The following is a 22,974-nucleotide window of genomic DNA, read 5'->3' as shown; positions in this document are numbered from 1 at the left end:
CTATTGCTCCATGACAATGGCTGAATGGTGGTATATTAATATAACAGGACACCTACCACTTGTTTGTCTGATTACTTCACCAGTGTCGGATTTCCCACTAGACACGTCTCCAGGGGAGGCACAGCAGGCTGCCCTGCTCCCTCAACAATGCCCCTAATTTTTTATGTAGCACCAGCGGGGGAAGGGGGGGTCGTGGTGCTGGATGTTCGATAACAATCATCCAGCACATGCAGGACGATCAGACAACGATATCTTTATCCTTGTCTGATCTGACCGTGTGTATGCACCATAAGACTGATTTATATGGCAAAGTACTTTGTCATTAGACAGTGATGGGCAACAGGCAAATTGACAAGCCTGTACCTGAGGCATCCAGCTCTATGCCCATGCTCTAATTACTCTCTTAGGACATAAAGACTGAACCCAGTGTGGGAATTTTATGGCAAGTAGAGGCCTGAGGGCATGTGGGAGAATTCTGGAACAAGCAGGGGGTCTAAGTAGCACGTGGAAGGTAAAACAAAATGTAGGGTGATGGCTGATGCACAGTTCATTTTGGGGTTGTTTTTTAATTAGTGAAATTAAGGGTAATGAATATGTAAATTGCTGCTGTAAACAATTTTGTTTTAGAATTGGTTTTGTGCATATTTCTAATATAAAGAGAACAATTATGTTTTTTTAGAACTATAAAACATGTTTCTTATTACAATGCTGCTCTGTTTGTATGCTGAGTTATACAAAGTCTATTCTGCTGAAATACAAGTTAGATGCAATACTCCTCATTGGATACAAATATCCTTTAAAGATGTTTAGCAGACTAATTTTACTCAGCAAAAAAAAAAAAAAGGCTGCATGACCACTGCCTGCTTACAGGTTACCACTAACCTCACCATTCACCCAAAATCATTTAATACAAGAATTTATTTTTGAAACTATTATTTAGAACAAACTCCTGCAATTTTACAGGTATTGGACTTTAGAATCATTGAGCAAGTCAGGGTGCCGTGTGCCATCTACACAGAAAAAAAACAAATAAAATTATATAGTATTTTAAAATCTATCAACATAATCTGCAGCACTATATATGCAATAGCTATATGCAATCAATTATATCAAAGCAGGGCACGAGTTTGCATAGAATTCAATGATTTTACATATTCTGGAGCCATGTTGAGTATTGTACAGATCCAGGCGGTTTATGAGATTTGTTAGATGTATGCGAGATTTTAGTTTCCAGATAACAGCATCCTGTAGGATCTAAGCCGTAGCTGTAGCAGCATTTCCTTATGTGTAAGCTTGTTTTACACAGGAAGTACCACTGTGTACTCTGTATGATCCTGCAAGACGTCACAGTGTGTAGCCGGATTGACAGATGCAAATCTGCTTGTAATATGCTTTCAGCAAATGGCTGCACTAATTATTACTGATAAACAATAAACGGTCTTGTCTGTCTTGCATGCAAATTCATTCCGGGATCTTTCCTTCTAAACCATTAGTTCTCATGAATGGGAAAGGAGGGTCATATAAATGGTCTATCAATGGGCATGCTGTCTTCATACTTATAGGTGACACTCTGCTTTGAAAACAATGCTGAATTGTGAAACCACTGGGTCTGATGCCGATATTTAAGCAGCTGAGCGATTATCGATCGACTGTGAATGCTTCACGGTCACACTGTGCAGGCACCAAGGTGATTGACATTCAGGGACCACTGGGTGCAGTGGTGGCAAAAAGGCAGACATGTCATGATTGTTTTCTGGGCATGTATCTGCCTACATCTGCGATCGCGTACACAGAAAATATGGTGCCAGTGTCTCAACTCCCTCCGCTATTCTGTGCAACCAAAGGGTTACTCAGAGGGTCGATTATCGAAGGATTTGCGACCACCGCTGCGTATTTGTATGCAGTTGCTTGGATCTCCAAGCCGCTGGTGGGCTTCTCAATACATTACCAGGCAGCTGCATACATGAGCATATTTTCGCACACCTGCTGCGTACTAGTTCCTCAGTAACTGCTAGCCTGCAATCTCATTAATATTGGAGACTGAGGGGTCTATTTACTAAGCAGTGTTAGGAGACAGAGTGAAAAGTGATAAGGTGCCAGCCAATCAGCTCCAAACTGTCATCTCACAGGCTGTGTGTGAAAAATGACAGTTAGGAGCTGATTGGCTGGCACCTTATCACTTTTCACTCTGGGGTCTATTTACTAAGCAGTGTTATGAGACAGAGTGAATAATGATAAGTCTGTGATAGGGTGCCAGCCAATCAGCTCCCAACTGCCATCTCACAGGCTGTGTTTGAAAAATGACAGTTGGGAACTGATTGGCTGGCACCTTATCACTGACTTATCACTTTTCACTCTGTCTTCTAACACTGCTTAGTAAATAGACCCCTGAGGCTCATTTTGTGAACGCAACAGCTACACTTGCTGCCTTAAAACAGGTCCTAAAATGTATCAGGAACTTTAGTTCAAGCTTTGAGAACAAAGTTTCCAATTGTCCCGGGTCAGACAAATGAAGCACAAACACAGCAAGAACTGTAAAGGCACACATCCACTAGACGACAGGGAAAAGACTGCACAATGACGACATTGTAATCGTGCAGTCGTTTGTCTGTCTGGGATGTGCCTACACTGAACGAGCAGTCATTCTGTGTAGGCACATCAATCATCTGCAAACATGTTGAACCTGACAATATAGTCAGGTTGTACAACATATTTGTACGATCATAGATGTCTAAACGACCAGCGGGAGGGCGCATCGCTGGTCTTTTTAGACATTTTTTAAACAATCTGCAAACTATTATCGAGCGATAACGATATCGTTAAACCTCTCAATTTAATCGTAGTGTATGTGTGCCTTTAGTATAGTCAGAAGATTTGATTGCACAGTGGACACATAACATTGCCTACAAGGAACCTCTCTTCCAAAAGATGTGGAGAAGAAGTAATTAAAGTGACGGGAGTGATTTGACACCATTCGCATCATGAGGTTGGTGAAGAAAGGACTATGATCATGTGCATTTTAGTATGACATGCACACGGTGTTCAATGAGGTCAGCTGAGTGTGAACATTTGATTTCAGCCTTCACATCAAGTACCAAGCCCACCTTCCAGACAGGTTAGCAGCCTCCCATTCTGCAGGCTGGGAGGTCTCACCCTACCTCAGGAGTCTCCTAGACAATCCTGAAGAGTAAATGTATTTTATTTATTTATTTATTAACAGTTTCTTATATAGCGCAGCATATTCCGTTGCGCTTTACAATTGGAACATTAATAGAACAAAACTGGGTAATAACAAAACAGATATATAGGTAGGAAGGCTCTGCTCGCAAGCTTACAATCTATAGGGAAATAGGCATTGATACACAAGGATAGGTGCTATATATTGCATTTTGGTCCAACCAGAATGCACAGTTTCTTAGTTGGCTGCATGATCGACACACAGGAATATCGACCAAATGTCATGAGGATGTGAGAGAAAGACGATGTGTGAGATTGTGTGTGGACTGTAAAAGGGGATGTAATTAGATATGGAAGCTATGAAGGTTATGTGGGAGGTTCTGGAATCTGATAAGCTTGCCTGAAGAGGTGAGTTTTCAGGGAACGCTTGAAGGATTGGAGACTAGAGGAAAGTCTTATTGTGCGAGGTAGGTTATTCCATAGAGTGGGTGCAGCGCGAAGAAAGTCCTGTAACCGTGAATGGGAGCAAGTAATACAGGGGATGAGAGACGCAGATCTTGTGCTGAGCGGAGAGGTCGGGTTGGGAGATATTTTGAGATGAGTGAAGAGATGTATGTTGGTGTGGTTTGGTTAATAGCCTTATGTGTAAGTGAAAGTATTTTGTATTGAATACGGTAGAAAACCGGCAACCAATGGAGGGACTGACAGAGCGGGGCAGCAGAAGAAGAACGTTTCGCAAGGAAGATAAGCCTTGCAGCTGCATTCATAATGGATTGTAATGGTGATAGCCTGTTTTTGGGAAGACCAGTAAGGAAGCTATTGCAATAGTCAATGCGGGAAATAATAAGTGCATGGATTAGAGTTTTTGCAGTGTCTTGTGTGAGATATGGTTGAATTTTGGATATGTTTTTTAAATGTATGTAACATGATTTTGAGACAGATTGAATATGGGGAACAAAGGACAGTTCAGAGTCAAGGATGACACCAAGGCAGCGAGCTTGTGGGGCGGGGTGGATGGTCGAGGTATCAACAGTGATAGAGAGATCAAGTTGGTAACTGTTATTGGCCGGTGGAAATATAATTAATTCTGTTTTAGAAATATTAAATTTCAGGTGGCGAGATGACATCCAAGATGAAATGGCAGAAAGACATTCAGTGACACGGACCAATACAGACGGAGATAAATCTGGAGAGGATAGGTAGATTTGAGTATCATCCACATACAGATGGTACTGAAATCCAAAAGAGCGGATTAGTTTGCCAAGAAAGGTGGTATAGATTGAGAATAGTAAAGGACCTAAGACAGAGCCTTGCGGTACTCCAACTGATAGAGGTAGTGAAGAGGAGGCAGAATCAGAAAAACGAACAGTAAAAGAGCGATCAGATAGGTAGGAAGAAAACCAAGAAAGAGCTGTGTCTTTAAGACCTAGGGATTGCAGTGTTTGTATGAGAAGAAAGTGGTCAACAGTGTCAAAAGCAGCAGAGAGATCTAGAAGAATTAGGAGTGAGTAATGGCCTTTAGCCTTGGCAGTGACAAGATCATTTACTACCTTAGTCAGTGCTGTATCTGTGGAGTGTTGGGAACGAAAGCCGGACTGAAGTGGGTCCAATAAGTTGTGTGAGTTAAGAAAGTGTGTGAGGCGGGTGTAGACAAGTCTCTCAAGTAGCTTGGAGGGGCATGGGAGCTGGGAGATAGGACGGTAATTTGAGAGAGTATTAGGGTCAGAATTCAGTTTTTTCAGAATGGGAGTAATCACTGCGTGCTTGAACAGTGATGGAAAGTTGCCAGAAGAGAGAGAGAGATTGCAGATTTTAGTTAGGGTTGGGATAAGCACAGGAGACAGAGCTTTACTGATTTGTGAGGGTATAGGATCTAAAGGAGAGGTAATAGAGCAGGAGGATGAGAAGAGTGTAGATACTTCATCTTCGTTTGTGAGATCAAAGGAAGAGAATGTGCCAGAGGGTTCAGGTAGGGAATTGAGCAGGTCACTAGCTGAGGAAGAGTCTACCATTTCATTTCGGATCTTATCAATCTTGTCCCTAAAATAGGAAGCAAGATCTTGTGCACAGATAGTAGCAGGTGGTTTGGGTGATGGAGGGGTAAGAAGCAGTTTAAATGTATTAAAAAGTCGCTTGGGGTTAGAAGCTTGAGCAGAGATTAGAAATTGGAAATATGCTTATTTGGCAGTGTCCAGAGCAGTACGATAAGAGTTGTAGATAGTCTTATATGTGAGGAAGTCACTTGCAGTATGAGACTTTCGCCACTGACGTTCAACTTTACGCGAGAGTTTTTGTAGATGCCTTGTTAAGCTAGAATGCCACGGTTGACGTCTAACTCTACGTGGTGTGTGATGGGTAGCTGGAGCTACTTCATCGAGGGCTTTTTCTAGAATCTGGTTTAGGTGTGATGCAGCAGTCTCAGGAGAAGTGAATGTAGAAATTGGTGAAAGTTGTTGTTGTAGAGAGGTAGATAGTTGTTGAAGGTTAATGGCATTAATATTTCTACGGGGTTTAGGTTTGGTTGATTTCAATGATGTTGATGTAATGGAGGAGAGTGTGCAGGTGATAAGGTTGTGATCTGAGAGAGGGAAAGGAGCATTAGTGAAATCAGAAACTGAGCACAGTCTGGTGAATACAAGATCAAGACAGTGGCCCTCCTGATGAGTAGAGGAGTCAGTCCATTGGGAGAGGCCAAGAGAGGATGTTAAAGAGAGTAGTTTGGAGGCATGAGAAGATTGTGGACTGTCAATGGGGATATTGAAATCACCCATAATGATGGTGGAGATGTCTGAGGATAGAAAGTGAGGGAGCCAGGCAGAAAAGTGTTCCAGAAATTGTTGAGGTGGCCCAGGTGGGTGATAGATAACAGCAACTCGCAGAGAGAAAGGGGTGAAAGTCCTGATAGAATGTACTTCAAATGATGTAAATGTGAGTGAAGGTACCTGTGGGAGAATTGTGTATGTGAAAGATTGGGAGAGTAATATTCCTACCCCACCTCCTTTACAATTACCAGGCCTGGAGGTGTGTGAGAAGTGTAGGTTACCATGTGAAAGTGCAGCAGGGGAGACAGTGTCTGATTGTGTAAGCCATGTTTCTGTTATTGCCAGAAGGTTGAGGTTGGTTGAAATAAAGAGGTCGTGGATGGATGTTAGCTTATTGCAGACAGAGCGTGCATTCCATAAGGCACATTTTAGATAAGCACATCCGTAACTTCTGCCTGTATTATACAAGATAGGGCATCTTGCAAATGTGATGAGAAATATTTTTCATTATTTCTGAAGGTATTTAGCAAGTACATTTGCTAGTACCTTAAAATACTGATTATTAAAATGATTTAACTACTCTCCATTCTTCAATGTAATCCAGCAAAAAAAAAAAAAAGATAAAAAAAAGCAATTTGTGCACCTGGGTTATTATAGACATCAAAAGCAAGTAACTGCCACCTGCTGAAGGCTGAAATTAATGTTTATACACTACAGGCATGTAATTGCACAAAAGTTGAGTACACAATGACATCATGCAGCAGTATTTATATATAGCATCCTGCTCCACAGGTGCACACTGCTGGAGAACAATCTCCTCTTAGATTGCAGAATTAATCATTTACCTTTACAGCAGGATAGCTCTGTGTCAGTAAAAGAAACATCTGTACTTTACCAAAGCATGAAAGCAAAGCTTGAAGATTAAAAGAAAGGCGTTTTATCAATAGATTAAGACATATGACTTCTAGGGAATGGCTGGTGGCATTTAAAGGCTGAATTAAGTTCAGAGAACATAAAATGTTAGCCTATTGTCTACAAAGAGGGCAGCCATTTTTTTGTTCAAAACCAATTTTTATTTTAACGCAGCCTAACAAATTACTAAGGACATTTCCTATGTCCCAGTGATCTCACTAGTTGGTGGTGAACAGTCGCTAAGTACTGACTCAGCGGGATGTAGGTGGCTGGTGCACTGCCATAAAACAACGGTCTGTAGTGTGTAATGACTGTAGTGTGTAATGACCATCAGTGTGAACGCATAATGTATTTTTCAGGAGGCTACAATGGAAATAAACGGACAACTCCCCTTACAACTTGGCAATGTTGCCCACTGCATTCAGCAAAAACACTGTTTTAGGCTAAACAGGCCCAATGGTATGAATGACCAAAGAAAATATAACGTGTTTACAACCCAGCATTCACCAACCCCGCCCCCTGTCCCAATTTGTCACCTCAAAAAGTCAAAATGTATGTTTATTTACAACCCAGCCAGATGAATTTAGGAGTTATGCTGCATACACACGTAAAGATTTTCTGTCCAACCATCCAACTAGTTGATTGGTTGGAATGAAAATCTGGTAACGTATGGGAGTAACTGATGATCAGCAATTTGCTCCTAAATGCCAGAAAACACATGAAAATAGTTGTTCAGACAAGTTTGTTAAATGTTTGATCTAAACAATTTGTTCAAACAACAAGTTTGTCCATTTTCCGGCGTTTGGGAGCAAATTGCTGATTGTCATTTGCTTTCATACCTTACCAGATTTTCATTCCAACCAATCAACTAGTTGGATGGTTGGACAGAAAATCTTTAGGTGTGTATGTAGCTTTAGTTTGCCTTATTTTGTGGGCTATTACCTTTGCAAACAAACACATCTCAGCCGCTTTTCACCAGACGCTAATTGTGCATTTCTGTGTGGTAACAGGGCGGCAACAATCCAAACGCACACAAGAGAAAAGTCTTGTGGGTGTGTAGCCAGAGTTATTCACTATTCTGAGTTGTACGTATTCATTCTGGGCTCCAAAATAAGTCAGATGTACTGTATGGGGTAGGTGTAAGTGACAATAATGACGATGATGGCTGCTCTTGCGTATGAAAGTGTGGGGTGCTGCGATCGCATAGATGCATACGCATTAGAACTTACTTATATCCATTTGCAAATCATTTGCATACTGTTGACAGGGGACATTTGGAGTTGCGTTCGCATTACGTACGCGTCCAAATTGGGACATTATCATATCATAGTAGACAGAATAAATATTTTAGAATAACTGGATCATAATCCATTTCTGTTGTTCAGTGTCAGCACAAAATGGTGCAGGTACTGCATGTAATCAGGGCTGGTTCAAGGTATCTAGGTGCCATTACGGGTCCTTGGCAGCCCGTTGCGTTGCTAGAAGAAAGATGTAATAATCCATTATAGAATACCTGACTGTACTGTCCTGATGCACACACTTAATGCTGCCTTATTTAGATAGGGCTCCTACCCTAAAAGGATATTGTAGCAAAAGAGAAATAAAACTAAATTGGTGGAAAAGCAAAAGGCAGCCCCTGGGTCCCTCACACAACCATCATGTGTTACATCCTGATATTCACATTGATATACAGCACACAGAGTGACCACCATAAAATACAGACAGCTTCGCAGTGACCACCATACAATACAGACATCAGTGCAGTGAATGTCATATAGCACAGTCAGCATTCCAATGACCGCCATGCAGCACAGGTCGCATCATACCATACAGGCAGCATCCACTGTATTGCATAGACAGTATATCAATGACCACCATACCACACAGACATCATCTCTGTGACTGCCATACAGTACTCAGAGCACATAAAATATAGATATATAAATAAAATAGGTGCTTCCTAGTGCGAATAATATAAAAAATAAACACCAATGTTTAAACACCAGTTCGGTGATTGTGACTGGGCCCTGTGCCTGCGCTGCTGGAGTAAACAGATAGGAGCAGGCATGGAGGTCAGAATCACATGACCCATTACCTGGCGCAACAAAAAAATATGAGATATGGTAAGAACTTACCCTTGTTATCTCTATTTCTACGAAGTCCATAGGGTTCCACAGGATACCTTGGGGTATAGGTGTGACGTCAGTCGCAGGGCACCAAAGAGTTAAGCTTTCAGCCTCCCAGGATGCACTAGGTCCCCCTCCTATACCCCGCCCCCGGGCCAAGGCACCTCAGTTAGTTACCAAGCCATAGGCCGGAGGAGGAGAAGGAAGAGAGAGAACAAAGATCTGGAAACATACAAGAATCACATTCTCACCAGAGGGAGACGGAAAACCGGTGACCAGAGCAAAGCCCATCTGCAGCACAGGTGCGACAGGGCGGGAGTCCTGTGGAACCCTATGGACTTCGTAGAAATAGAGATAACAAGGGTAAGTTCTTACCATATCTCATATTTTCTACTTCAGGGTCCATAGGGTATCCACAGGATACTTTGGGGATGTCCCAAAGCAGTATCCTTTAAGGGTGGGGACGCTCCTGTGCAGAAAGGAGAATCCGCCGCCCGAAAGAAGCATCCTGAGAGGCGAAGGTGTCAAACCTGTAATACCTCACGAAGGTATGGACAGAAGACCACGTAGCAGCCTTGCAGATCTGAACTGCCGAGGCACCACGTCGAGCTGCCCACGAAGGACCCACAGACCTAGTGGAATGAGCCTTCAGAGAAGGAGGGACCGGTAGGCCTTCATGAAGATAAGCTTCAGAAATAGCCATACGGATCCAGGCTGCCAAAGTTTGCTTTGAAGCAGGCCAACCCTTTTTACGGAAGCCATAGAGGACAAACAAAGCGTCCGACTTCCTAAACGAAGAAGTGCGGTCAACATAAGTCCTTAAGGCCCGCACAACATCCAAAGAGGCCTCACCCACGGAAAGACCCGGTGAGTTAAAGGCCGGAACAACTATTTCCTCGTTAACATGAAACCGGGAAACAACTTTGGGAAGAAACTCGGGCCGAGTGCGGAGCACTGCCCTGTTCCCATAAAAAACCAAGAAAGGGGGTCTACAAGAAAGAGCCCCTAACTCAGAAACACGTCTGGCCGAAGCAATGGCCAGAAGGAAAACAGTCTTAGCTGTTAGCCATTTAAGATCCACTGAGCCCAGTGGTTCAAACGGCGGTCCTTGGAGAGCCCTCAGGACCACAGCCAAATCCCAAGGCGCCACAGGTGGAACAAAGGGCGGCTGAATGCGGAGAATACCCTGCATAAAGGTGCGCACATCCGGGATTGTAGCAATTCTACGGTGAAACCAGACAGATAGGGCCGAAACCTGTACCTTCAAAGAAGCAAGGCGAAGCCCATGATCTAGTCCCGCTTGCAGGAAGGCGAGAATCCGAGACAGACGAAACTCCCGCGGTGCATAACCTCTCGGTCGACACCACTGGAAGAACGTATGCCACACGCGATGGTATATCCTCGCGGAAGACGGTTTCCGAGCTCGTAACATGGTACGCACCACAGAGCTGGAAAACCCCCGGGACCTCAGCATGGCCGTCTCAACAGCCACGCCGTCAAAGACAGCCGAGTCAGGTCCGGGTGAAGGCAAGGACCCTGAGACAGAAGGTCCGGTCGTAGCGGCAACCGCAGAGGACTGTCCACGGACAGACCCTGAAGGTCTGAGAACCAGTGCCGTCTGGGCCACGCGGGAGCTATCAACAGGAGCGTCCCTCCTTCCTGTATGAATTTCCGGATTACCCGTGGAAGAAGGGAGACCGGAGGGAACAGGTATGCGAACCGGAACGTCCACCGGACGGACAGAGCATCCACCAGAGACGCCCCTTCGTCTCTTGTGCGAGACCCGTACACCGGCAACTTGTTGTTGTGCCGGGACGCCATGAGGTCGATTTCTGGAAGACCCCACCTGTCCACCAGTAGTTGAAAAACGTCCGGGTGCAGGGACCATTCCCCCGGATGAACGTCCTGGCGACTTAGAAAGTCCGCCTCCCAATTTAGCACTCCCGGGATGAAGACCGCTGATATGGGCGGAAGATTGCGCTCCGCCCAAACCAGGATCCGAGAGACCTCTACGAGAGCCGCCCGACTGCGAGTTCCTCCTTGCCTGTTTATGTAGGCCACGGTGGTAGCGTTGTCCGACTGGACCTGCACCAGGCGACCCTGGAGAAACCGCTGTGCCTGCTGGAGAGCATTGAAGACCGCACGGAGTTCCAAGATATTTATTGGAAGCTCCGCTTCTGTCGGCGTCCACCTGCCCTGGAACAAGTGTGGACCCGAAACTGCTCCCCAGCCCCGAAGACTGGCGTCCGTTGTCAACAGGACCCAATTTGGAACCCAGAACGGACGTCCCTTGTTGAGGTGGGTCGTCTGTAACCACCACGCAAGGGACAGGCGAACCTCCTGGGTGAGCACAATCGTCTGGGACTTCAGAGACTGAGTCAGCCCGTTCCACTTGGACAGGATCAGGTGCTGCAGAGGTCTGGAGTGAAACTGGGCGTATTCCACCATGTCGAACACCGACACCATGGAGCCCAGTAACCTCATCGCCGAGTGTAAGGACACCCGGCGGCTGTGCAGGCAACTGTGCACCCTTGACTGTAAAGCAGAGATCTTGTCCTCCGTCACGAAGATCCTTTGCTGTCCCGAGTCCAATAAGGCTCCAAGATGCAGAATCCTCCGAGACGGGATTAGAGTGGACTTCTGCCAGTTGATTAGCCAGCCGTGCCGTTGCAGCAGTGCAATGGTCAGGTCCAAGTGGCGTAACAGGAGCTCTGGAGATCCTGCCACCAATAACAGGTCATCCAAATACGGCAACATGCGGACTCCCTGCAGCCGCAGAGAAGCCGCCATGACCGCCATCACCTTGGTGAAAACACGTGGTGCTGTTGCCAGGCCAAAAGGTAACGCCCGAAACTGGAAGTGGTCGCTGCGGATTGCAAACCTGGGGAACTGTTGATGGCGCAAAAGAATAGGGACATGCAGGTAAGCGTCCTGTATGTCCAATGACACCAAGTAGTCCCCAGGTTCCAGCGCCAGAATGATGGACCGTAGGGTCTCCATCCGAAACTTCGGGACCCGCAAAGACTTGTTGAGTGCTTTGAGGTTGAGAATCGGACGATATGACCCATTGGGTTTCTGTACCAAAAATAGATTTGAATAGAAACCCTGGCCCCTCTGGGAGAATGGAACAGCCACTATAACTCCAGCCTGGAGCATAGTGTGCAATACCTTCCGCAGCTCCGTAGCCTTGTTCCGGTCTGATGGGAGACCCGTGGTGAAGAAGCGAGCCGGGGGTCTGTGCCGGAAGGAGAGGGCGTATCCGTGGGAAACCACCTCCAGAACCCAAGTGTCTGTCGTAGTGGTCGACCAACACTGGGCGAACTGTAGCAGGCGGCCTCCCACCCTGGGATCCCCCAAAGGGAGGCCCGGACCGTCAGGCCGCAGGCTTGTCATCTGGCTTGGGGGCCGGACGTCTGGTACTCCATGCCTGCTTCCGGGGCTTGACCGATTTCTTAGGGCCAGCCTGTCGAGGAAACGACTGTGGTTTGGGCCTGCCCTGGGCCCTAGATGACCGAAAGGACGATGGTCCCGAACCAGAAGGAGCAGCGGCCGACGGGAGACAAGCAGATTTGGCTGCCGCCAGCGTGGCCACAATCTTATCCAGATCCGGACCGAAGAGAACTTCTCCGGTAAACGGCAACGCTTCCAGACCTTTCTTGGAATCTGCGTCCGCCTTCCAGGATCGCAGCCACAAGGTGCGACGAGCAGCTACCGCTGCTGAAGAAATTCTAGACACCAGAGTACTAATGTCTAGAGCTGCCTCGTTGATGTAGGTGGCCGAATCACGGAGATTGCCAATCAACTCCGCCTGTTCGGCCGGACAGTCGGATTCAAAAGAAGCCTCTAATGAATCCGCCCAGCGCTCCATCGCTCTGGCAACCCAGCAAATGGCCATAGCCGGCCGTGCTGCCCCCCCTGCAAGGGAATAAGCGGACTTCAGGCAGATTTCTACCTTGCGGTCCGTAGCATCCTTAAGGGAGGACATGGATGGCATCGGCAATGTGGCACTACGGACAAGACGGGTCACGTGAGAATCCACCTGTGGAGGGGATTCCCACTTAGCAAAATAATTATCCGCGAACGGATAAGCCACCGCCAGGCTTCTCTGCGGCTGGTATCTTTTGCCAGGTTGTTTCCACGCCTCCTCTAAATGGTCCACCAACTGACCCGAAAGAGGAAAGACTGTGGCATCGCCCTTCACATCTTTGAAAAAGGCATACTTAGATTTAGCCGCTGGGGGAACTTCGTCCTCAATCACCAAGGCTGTGCGGACCGCCCGAATAAGTCCAGGAATATATACTTTGGACTTAGCATCAGCGTCCTTAGTATGGAGAGGTTCCTGATCGTAAGGATCCAGAATCTCCCCATCATCAGACGTCCCTTCGTCATCCTCATAAGGAGCGGACAGAGACGCCACCGGCCTTTTATGAGGCCGCATCACAGACTCCCCTTGCAACACATCCGACAAGTGCTGTACAGAACTCGTCAGGGAGTTAACCCACGCTGGCTCCTGAGAACTCGGGAGCGGGGAAATAGGGAGACTGTGGGGTACCACCAATTGTCGTGGGAACCCCTGCATGGGTGACGACACCACAGACTGCTGGGACAAACCCATCGGAGTAAACGCGGGCTGCGGAGCTAACTGGCCCACTAAAGCTGTTAACGCCTGAGCGAAACAAGCCCAGGGCGGCTCCTGTACCGGTGCTGTAACCGTAATAGGCCGCGCCATGGACAAACACTGCCGGCAAAGGCCCTCCGCGCTACCCTCCCCCTCCGCTAACGGTACTTTGCACGTGGTACACTGTAGCCGGAGGGGAAAATCACTTTCAGACATGATGGCACCACGTATGTGACCTCTCTCACCAATTAAGTATTAAATAGGCGAGAGACCACCCTGCAGCACCGCACCGCAAGGGCTTTAGCAGAAGAACAGGGACAGTAATAAAGCTGACAGTTTAGAGAAGAAAAGTTACAGGCAGCGCTAGCACAGTCACATACAATGCAGAGAAATAACAATTCCTGCACTAACAGCGCTGATTACTCAACTACACAGACACAGGGCCTGGTAGGACACAGCGCTGCATACACAGACCTGAGCCACAGCGGAGGAGAGGTATGCGGGGGGACCCAGACCACGATGCTTCCGTCCAGCGCTTCCAGCAGCGTTCACCATGCGTTCTGGAGAAGATGGCCGCCGAGGAGCAGAGAGGAGGCTGGCCTGGGGGAGGAGCGCTGCCACAGGACCAGTCGGCAGCATGCAGAGAGGGCTGTGTGCAGCGGGGGAGGCGCCGGCTGTGAGACAGGGAAGGCGCGCTCCCCTGGCATGCATTTAACCCCTGGGACGCCGCAGCGCTACCGCTCTGCTGCGGTCCGCTGTCCCAGGGGGTAGTGGAAGCGCAGGTTGGTCGCCTGGCTCCACGCTGCAGCCAGTCCCCAGGGAGCCCCCTGCCTGGGGACTTAGGACCATGTGATCAGCGGGGACCCACCGCGGGACCCCGCTGCTTACCTCTGTCCCCCTTGAATCCGGCCATGGTCCGGAGCATCTGGGGTCACCGCTAGCTGTGACCCCAGACGCCCACCAGCATCCCCGGATCAGTACCGGCGTTCTGGTACCGGCGGGGTGTAGGGAAGACAGCATGGACGTCAGGACTGACTGTCCATGCTGTTCATCCAGATGTGCAGCCACAGCTGCATGAAGAAAAAGCTTCAGGGGCTCTTCTAGCCCCCACTCCAACAGGTGCACCCGACTCCGGCCGGGCACCAAACTAAACTGAGGTGCCTTGGCCCGGGGGCGGGGTATAGGAGGGGGACCTAGTGCATCCTGGGAGGCTGAAAGCTTAACTCTTTGGTGCCCTGCGACTGACGTCACACCTATACCCCAAGGTATCCTGTGGATACCCTATGGACCCTGAAGTAGAAAAATGTCCTCTCTGCACTAGAGCTCAGACTATGAAGAGACACAGGGGGAGGGCTGAGGCTGCTGCAGAGACACAGGGGGTGAGCTGAGGCTATGGAGAGACGCAGGAGGGCAGGGCTGAGGCTGCTGCAGAGGCACAGGTGGATGCTTTGGCTATTATTACATTAATAACTGATTTATTTTCTGCAATACCGCTCATTCATACCTCAAGTATTTATTACATGTGTAAGTAGTGTACCAGCGCAAAAGTTTTCTGTTGCCAGCCCTGTTGCTGTCTGGGGACGATTCGGATTCCGCGCTGCTGCTGAGGTAGTAGACTAGCAGAATAGGTCAGAGAGGAGGCTTTGGAGTCTTCCCCGCCTCAGGGGTGAAGTAAGGACCCGCGCTGCTGCTGGCTCATGAAGGTATTGGGGGGAGGAGACACACACAGCAGTCACAGCCAGTGGGCGGTCCAGACAAGAGGGGGAGGGAACCACAGTCTTAAGTGCCCCCGGGCCCCTTGAAGTCCTAATCCGGCCCTGATGAACAGTTTTTCTATCCCAATACAAAATCTTGGTGGCCTCTCCACTTACAAGTGTTTTTCACACACAGGTCCTCCGTTTTGGAGGATGGCCTGTTGTAGGCAAATTTACAGTAGTGCCGTATTCTCTCAATATCTGTATAATGGATTTAACAGCTATTAAAACATACTTCCAATCTTCTTACAGCCTTCCATGTGGTTTTACAAAACCTTTTTTTTCGATATTACTTGAGTTTCTTTGATCTTCACCTTATGAAGCTCTGTTGGAATTGCAACAACCAATTGAGGGTACTCCAGCAGACATGTGTATTTCTTTTTATCAAAACATTTCAATAAGACACAGATGCACTCCAAACAAACTATTGCAGGAGGGATTATTTAGTTGTGACTTGGACAATGGTGTGAATACTTATGCAATCAATTATTACCTGTTCCTTATTTGTAAGAAAAAAAAAAATAGAAGTTGATTAGTGTTGAGTTGTAGTAAGAATTCCAAAATAAATCTATTTCATTTCCATGACGGGGGTAAATAGTTTTTATAGCCACTTTATCAGACTTGTTAAACTGTGATCATTATATTTTCTAGAGTCTTATTCTAATATTAGTGTCTATTTTAAGATAGTAATCCTTTTATTAAAGGCCTTTTATCTGAGATAGGGGCACATTCAGTTCCAGGCGAAAAGTCTCGTACTTTTCACATGCCGGACTTTTCGCCGACATCGCTGGTTTTCAATGCGAAAAAGTATTGCGCCTATCCCCATATTCAATTAGAAATCTGCGAAAATGGGACCCGGCTAAACTGTAACATGCGAAAAGTACTGTCAGATTTGGGAAAATCAGCCTGACACCCCCCAGAAGATGCACTGACATGGGGGATCACTATAGATACCCCCGAATAGCCCTGCTGAAGGTATTTTGGGTACTTAAATTATCTCAATAGCTGCTATCTAGCGTCTTTGCATAAGTGGTGAATAATAGCATTTAGCAGTGTTTTTTGGTGAAAATAAGTAGTCCCAGCAAATTTGGGGTACATGAAAATGGGTGCAAGCATATTTTAAAGTTGGTAAAGTGTTAAAAAACGTAAAAATTCCACCTGCCGCAAGCACCTGCAAACTTAAAAACATCTGGGGCATACATGGGGCCCCCCTGGAATCTATTTCGCTAGTTTTTAAATTTGTCCCCCAACTCTGGTCTTTTTCGCCCCCAAAATGAAAGTACTTTTTTGGGGGGATCTAATGTTTTTTTTTTTACTTTTTTTTATGCAGTTTACCTTTGGGGGACTGTCCCAAAGGTGCAGGGGGTTTTCCGAAGTTTGCACCCCAAAACCCCAATTCTGCACTTTTTTTCGACACCTATTCATAGGCTAAACTTTTTCGCAGGTTCCAATGCATTGAGTTTCCGCACCGGCGAAAAGTCTCCAGAATTGAATACGGAGGAAACTTTTCGCACGGCGAAATTACGTCACTCGCTATACTTTATCGCAGAAAACAGCTTTTCGCACCTAACTGAATACGGCCCATAGTTTGATTTACCAAGCGCACCGCACATCACAATTTTCCAGTATGAATTTTATATGAGCCTCACAGGACTACTCCATGCTATTGGGGATGCTGCTCCTTAATCAAACTGTAGTTTGTGGCTTCTGCTACATCCACACCTCATCATCATATCCCTTTTTTTTTTTTTTTTTTAAATGTTCTTCTAACTGTTCCAAAATGCCATCCTTTAAGAATCTGCTACTCACGTCCCTGATTCATCTTTTCCGAAAAATATCTGAAATTCTAATTATACTATTCAAAAGGTCTTAAAAATGTATCTCCTAACGCAGTGGTTCCCAAACTTTTTTGAATCACGGCGCCCTAGTGCATCAGAATTGTTTTCACGGGATCCCTAAGCCAAACGTTTGTGATTGAGAAATCCAGAGAAAAATGTAATGAAATAGTAAAGTGAAGTAAATTGTGCTGACCTGTCATCCTTAGGTTCATTTATGTAGTAGCTGACAGGTTTGCACTTCTGTTTGTCCACATATTTATATCACAATTGCCATAAATAATTTGATTTGGCGCTGGACCACCAACCTGAGGCACCCCTGCAAGTGTCCCAAGGCAACCCAGGGTGCCGCGGCGCACAGTTTGGGAACCACTGCCCTAACGGAAATGTATTTTTCCAACATGGGAATCCCGGCACAGGGGACGCTAGAGCTTAGAATTCCGGAACCGGAATCCCGACACCTGTCAGAATCCCGGCGCCGGCATCCCGAAGGTAAGTAACGGGGTTGGGAGGAGGGTTAGGGAGATAGGCACTAGGGGGAGAGTTAAGCTGCATACACATGGTACGATATCTATGAACGATATAAACGATAACGTTCAACGATACATCATTCATATTGTTCATTTGTATGCAGTGAACGACCAACAATGCGCGTTTCCGCATGAACGATAATGATATCTATGATTGTCCGTACATGCAGGCCAACTTACACGATATTGTCAACTTTGCCTGTTCAGAGATGTGGCAGGAGGACTTCGCTGAAAGATATCTTTCAAGTCGGTGGTGGTACAGATCGTACCATGTGTATGCGGCTTTAGGGTTAGGCACTAGGGGGAGGGGGAGGTTAGGTTTAGGCACCGGGAGGGAGGGTTAGGGTAAGGATACCTACCAACAGGTGTCAGTATTCTAACCCTGTCGGGATGCAGGTGTCGGGATTTTGACTGCCGGGATCCCTTAACCCTTCCCTTATATTCTAGCGACTAATATGGTCAAGCCAAAAGTGCATCAAAATGTTTCGGCTATGGACAGATTATACTTGTATTCTGAATAAATGAGGCATAGAGGGAGGCATAAGGCACACATTCTTAGGGTGTTTTAGCGTACATAACTGAATCAATCTTTCAGAATACGCAAGGCCAATGAAATATATCACTACATTAAACATCTTTTCCGCACTAATCCTCAACACTGGAACATCCTGCATCTCACTGCAATGCTACAGTATGCTGTCTAGTCAACATAATTAGAGATGACCTCCCCTTTCCTCTCACATACCCTACTCTCTGTAAATCTACTCTATTTCCTGGTCTCATTGTTATTTTGGTACGTGTTACATGGGCTCTTGACATGTAATGATGCCTGAGGGACAGCGCTTCTAGTACACGAAATGACGCTTTCAAATGTTTTTTCTTCTTTGATCACCAGTGAAGACTATGAATTATTTATTCTTGTACTATCCTTTAGGGACATAGACAAATACAATACATAGAATAAAAGCCCAAGTATGTGAATATTGTGGCAAAGGAATTTAAGTTCTCTTACTTGCCTGCAAAATTTCTGTATTTGTAATTTATACAGAGTAATAGGCATTTTGTGACATTTTCTTTGTCCAAAAAGGCTTCAAATGAAGAAAATACAAAATACTAGAGTATATGAAGTCCATGCTGAAGTCATAGAGGAACATTCCTACCAACTAATCTGATGCAAGATAATACTCTACAGGGTACATTTACTAAAGTGCACGTTTTTAGAAGTGGAGATGTTGCCCATAGCAACCAGATTCTAGCCATTATCTTCTAGAGAAGGTGCTAGATAAATGTTAAGTGGAATCTGATCGGTAGCTATGGACAACATCTCCACTTCTAAAAACCTGCATTTTAGTAAATATACCCCCTACAGCTACTCCTACAAGTTTACAACAGCATCTAAAGATGGGTACACACCTGACAGATATATCTGCAGATGATGGTCGTTCATACACACTGAGCGGCCATCATCTGTTTGTACCCTCGGGTCCCGACGGCCGGTGGGTGGTTTGGGGGCGGTTCCCACCCCCCTCCACGTGGCTGCCGCTGTGTGTGTACGGGCGGTCTGCAGATTGATCGACCAATGTATCTGTCAGTGTGTGCCCAGCATAAGTGTCCACACAAGGTTTAGGGCAGAACAGGATGCACATAGCTGACAAACAGATGAACAACCAGTACACAAGGGAAGATGAGCACTTCCAGGTCAGGATATGACCGGACATGATTTTGCCTCTGAGCGATAGTTTGTATGCTCATACACTCTACAAATTTCAAAACGTTTTGACCAAAAACCAAAAAATTACGTTAAAACCAAAAAATTTAAATATATTTTCACAATCACCAATGTTACATTTACACAAGTGTTTCTGATTATTCCAACTAAGCGATGAAAAATACGTCCCATTTGGCCACACATGTATGGAACATAACTGGAGAGATCTGGTCATTCAGCACCAAGGACAGTTTTAAGCCTTGTATAACTAGTGAGGTTGGCCGAGACACACACACACACACACGCGCAGTCATCCAAATGCCATATCCCACCACACCTGCACTGGGAGTTCAGAAATAAGAGCAGATCTTTGCCTGCATCAAGAGTTGGCCACATCTGGGTGGCTGCACTGGCCCTTATGTACTTGCTTGTGAAAGTAGCCATCATCACTATCAGTGCACATTTGCACCAGTACTATCCCTGGTGCAAGAGACCCGTCTGAAATCAGATCGATCTCTGTGTCCGTTCACTTCTGTGTAGCCTGCAATTTGCCTGCACGCTCATGACAAAGCTGGGTATGCTTGGCTACGGTGCAAGGGCAGTATCTGTCTGCACAAACGGAATTGTGTGCAACGCCGAAATAGCTCCTCTATATCTCACGGGTTAACTGTCCAACACAATGGCACCACAAAAACAGTGCATGGCAGGTTGCTCTCACAAGAACTAATCGGAGGTTCCCTGTATGAACATACATGCATTAAATAAAGCTAAATATTTATGCTTTGTTACTATGGGGGCGATTCAATTGTTTTTTAAGGCACGCTATTTATTGGGTGCACGATGTTGCAATTCAATTGTTTTTGGGCACCCATTAATTACTTTGCTTGTCGCGCCCAATTACACCAGGTTTAGCAACATAAAACTGCTAAACCAGTCTGAAGTCCTGGTTAGGTACTTTGGGTGCCTAAAACCAGGACTTCTCGCACATTTCTGCTCGCCACCTCAGGCGGGTGCAAGCAGAAATGCCGATGACTATCACGTTCAAACGGAGCAACAACTGAATTGATCAGTCGGGCGCCCATTAGTCAGAGACGCATTGAAAACAATCTATATGTTTAATAACAAAAATATATATATATATTTTTATAATATAGTTGCATATTAACTTCAGTTGATACAAATACAAATCAGTTACTCTCATCGCCCTACTGGAATTAAAATAAACATTGAACACAACAACACAGTGTTAGTAATATGTTTAAGAGTCAGTTTTCATCAAAAGTTACTTTTGTAAGTATTTTTTCATCACTATTTGTGTTGATCGGCAAAAGATATGACTGAAGAGTGGAAACGTCTGACCCTTTCTGTGAAGCCCTGAAATGTAAGCAGCCCCATTTACAGCAGATATTTCTGGTTGCCTGAGGTAACCCTACATACTTGGAAACTTTATTCAATGATGCCAAGTAAGTGACATCCAAAAGCAACAAGAGTTCAACTGTAGACCTTGAGTCAGCCATTCGGCTTGTACATGAGAGCCGGAGCTTCCTTCCAGCTGGCTTCCTACATCACTTTTCTGTGGAATTCCACATGAGCTGCAGCTAAAATATCACATAGGCAGTGCTAGAAAACACAGTAATTATATATGTGGTAGACTGTGTTTGGATATCACCATTTGTAAGACCACAGTGTCCAGACTATGGTGACAGCCTCGCCCTCTCTCCATAGGATTCCCACTGCATCGGCATGTCCATCTCACATGAGACAACATGTTAACTTAACTAGGAGAAAATAACGAAAGGCTACATAAAATTCAGGAAGGGCCACACATACTCCATATTGGAAGAAATGCCAGAATTTACCACGGTCCTTGTGCACATTATATGTTTAATTAAAAGCCCAAAATATATGTTGAAAGACTGTTTTAGGTGGACTAAAATACACATTTCCACACACACATAAACGTAGGTTAATTGGCTTCCTACTAAAGTGGCGTGAGTGTTAGCATTCCCACTAGGCTGTATCAGCAGGGCGCCACGCTCTGCCTGATTTCAAAATGGCAAAATGCACCCTGTCCTTATGGAGGTGCCCTGCTGAAACTGCCTGTCGGGTGCCGTCCACACCCACAGGCAGCAGTGTCCCACGAATGGGAAAATTTGTGGTACAGCGCTCACCACCAGTGAATAGATGCCATGTGCATGAAATGTTTTCAGATTGAGTGGAGAGCTTGGGGGCAGCCCAGCGTGGTCGTAAGTGCTGGGCGTGTCCCCAAGAGGGATGAAAAAAGGACGCGTCTTATGGATATACCCCCTTGTCATGGCCATGCCTCCTTTTCGGGCGCAAACTATTGCCCTTTTTACAGTCAGACACCCTGCCCCATGCCAGTCCTAGAATGATCACTATGAGGGTGTGTGTTGAAAACCAATGGTTTCCAAACTTTCTCAAATCACGGCACCCTAAAGCTTCAGCATTTTGTCCTCTGTACCCCCTGGCTAAAAGAAGTGTCTGGTTGAGACAATCAGGAAAAATGATTAAATTAAGCGAATTGTGCAGTTGAGCATCTGTTTTTCCAGGTATTTCATTATTGTCAGCCACCAACCCTAGTTTTGCCTATCACATTGATATTATATAATTTGATTAGGGGCTAGACCGGCAACCCATGGCACCCCCTGCAAGTACCCTGCTGCACCCTGAAGTGCCACAACATCCAGTTTGGGAACCACTGGTGTAGACTATGCTCCAATGGAGCAGACACTGTGTTGAATGGTATGCAGTCAGGATATCAACATTTGCTATGTCACCATTCACATTAACATGGAAAAAATGCTGATAAACTGTATGCCATGTCGACATTACCATTATGTTTAGGTTTAACGATACCTGAGAAATGAATGATTAACATCATGGGTGTGTTACAAAAGGTCGACAATAAAAAGTCAACAGTAATTTGGTCAACACCAAAAGGTCGACATGACAATAGGTTGACAGTACAGAAGGTCGACGGGTTCAAACCGTCAGGGTAAGTGCAAAACCCTAATTGTCCCTCCTAGTGCCTAACCCTAAATTTAAAAAAATATATATGTCGACCATTTCTGTCAACCATTTCCATTACCATTCTGGCATCGACCTTTTCATTGTTGACCTTTTATATGAAACCCAACATCATGTCCATGTTATATGTGTCAACATGCTGATATCGACATTATTAATGTAGGCCTGGTCAATGTTGACATAATATACCAAACCCCTGAGAATAATAAAATATTCTTTATAAAGTGGCACATAAATATATATAAAAAAAATGGTTTATATATTATATACACACATTATTATATATTCAACATTTTAAGTTTTTAGAACCTCCAGAAATCTATAGTCAATGTGATAAACAGTAATAATATAATAGATCACTTAATGATGCATCCATCTGTGCAATGGTAGCATATGCGCCAGTTTTACACCAGTAGAGAACAGTAGTATATGTACAAGGTAAAAAAAAAAAAACAGCAGTATATGCACCTTATTTACTCCAGGATGTGTGTTCATAGTACATGC

General features: G+C 45.6%; 1 protein-coding gene across 1 annotated transcript in view; it reads right to left on the bottom strand.

Moving 5' to 3' along the window:
- SSH2 (slingshot protein phosphatase 2) overlaps positions 1–22,974 on the bottom strand; it is a 276,663-nt gene that overhangs the window by 203,929 nt on the left and 49,760 nt on the right. The gene's annotated exons all lie outside the window — the stretch shown is intronic.

The sequence above is a fragment of the Taudactylus pleione genome, unplaced genomic scaffold, assembly GCF_031769625.1.
Source record: "Taudactylus pleione unplaced genomic scaffold, aTauple2 ptg000203l, whole genome shotgun sequence".
Classification (NCBI taxonomy): Eukaryota; Metazoa; Chordata; class Amphibia; order Anura; family Myobatrachidae; genus Taudactylus; species Taudactylus pleione.
The sequence above is the reverse complement of the archived record's forward strand: the minus strand, read 5'-3'. Positions and strand labels throughout refer to the sequence as shown.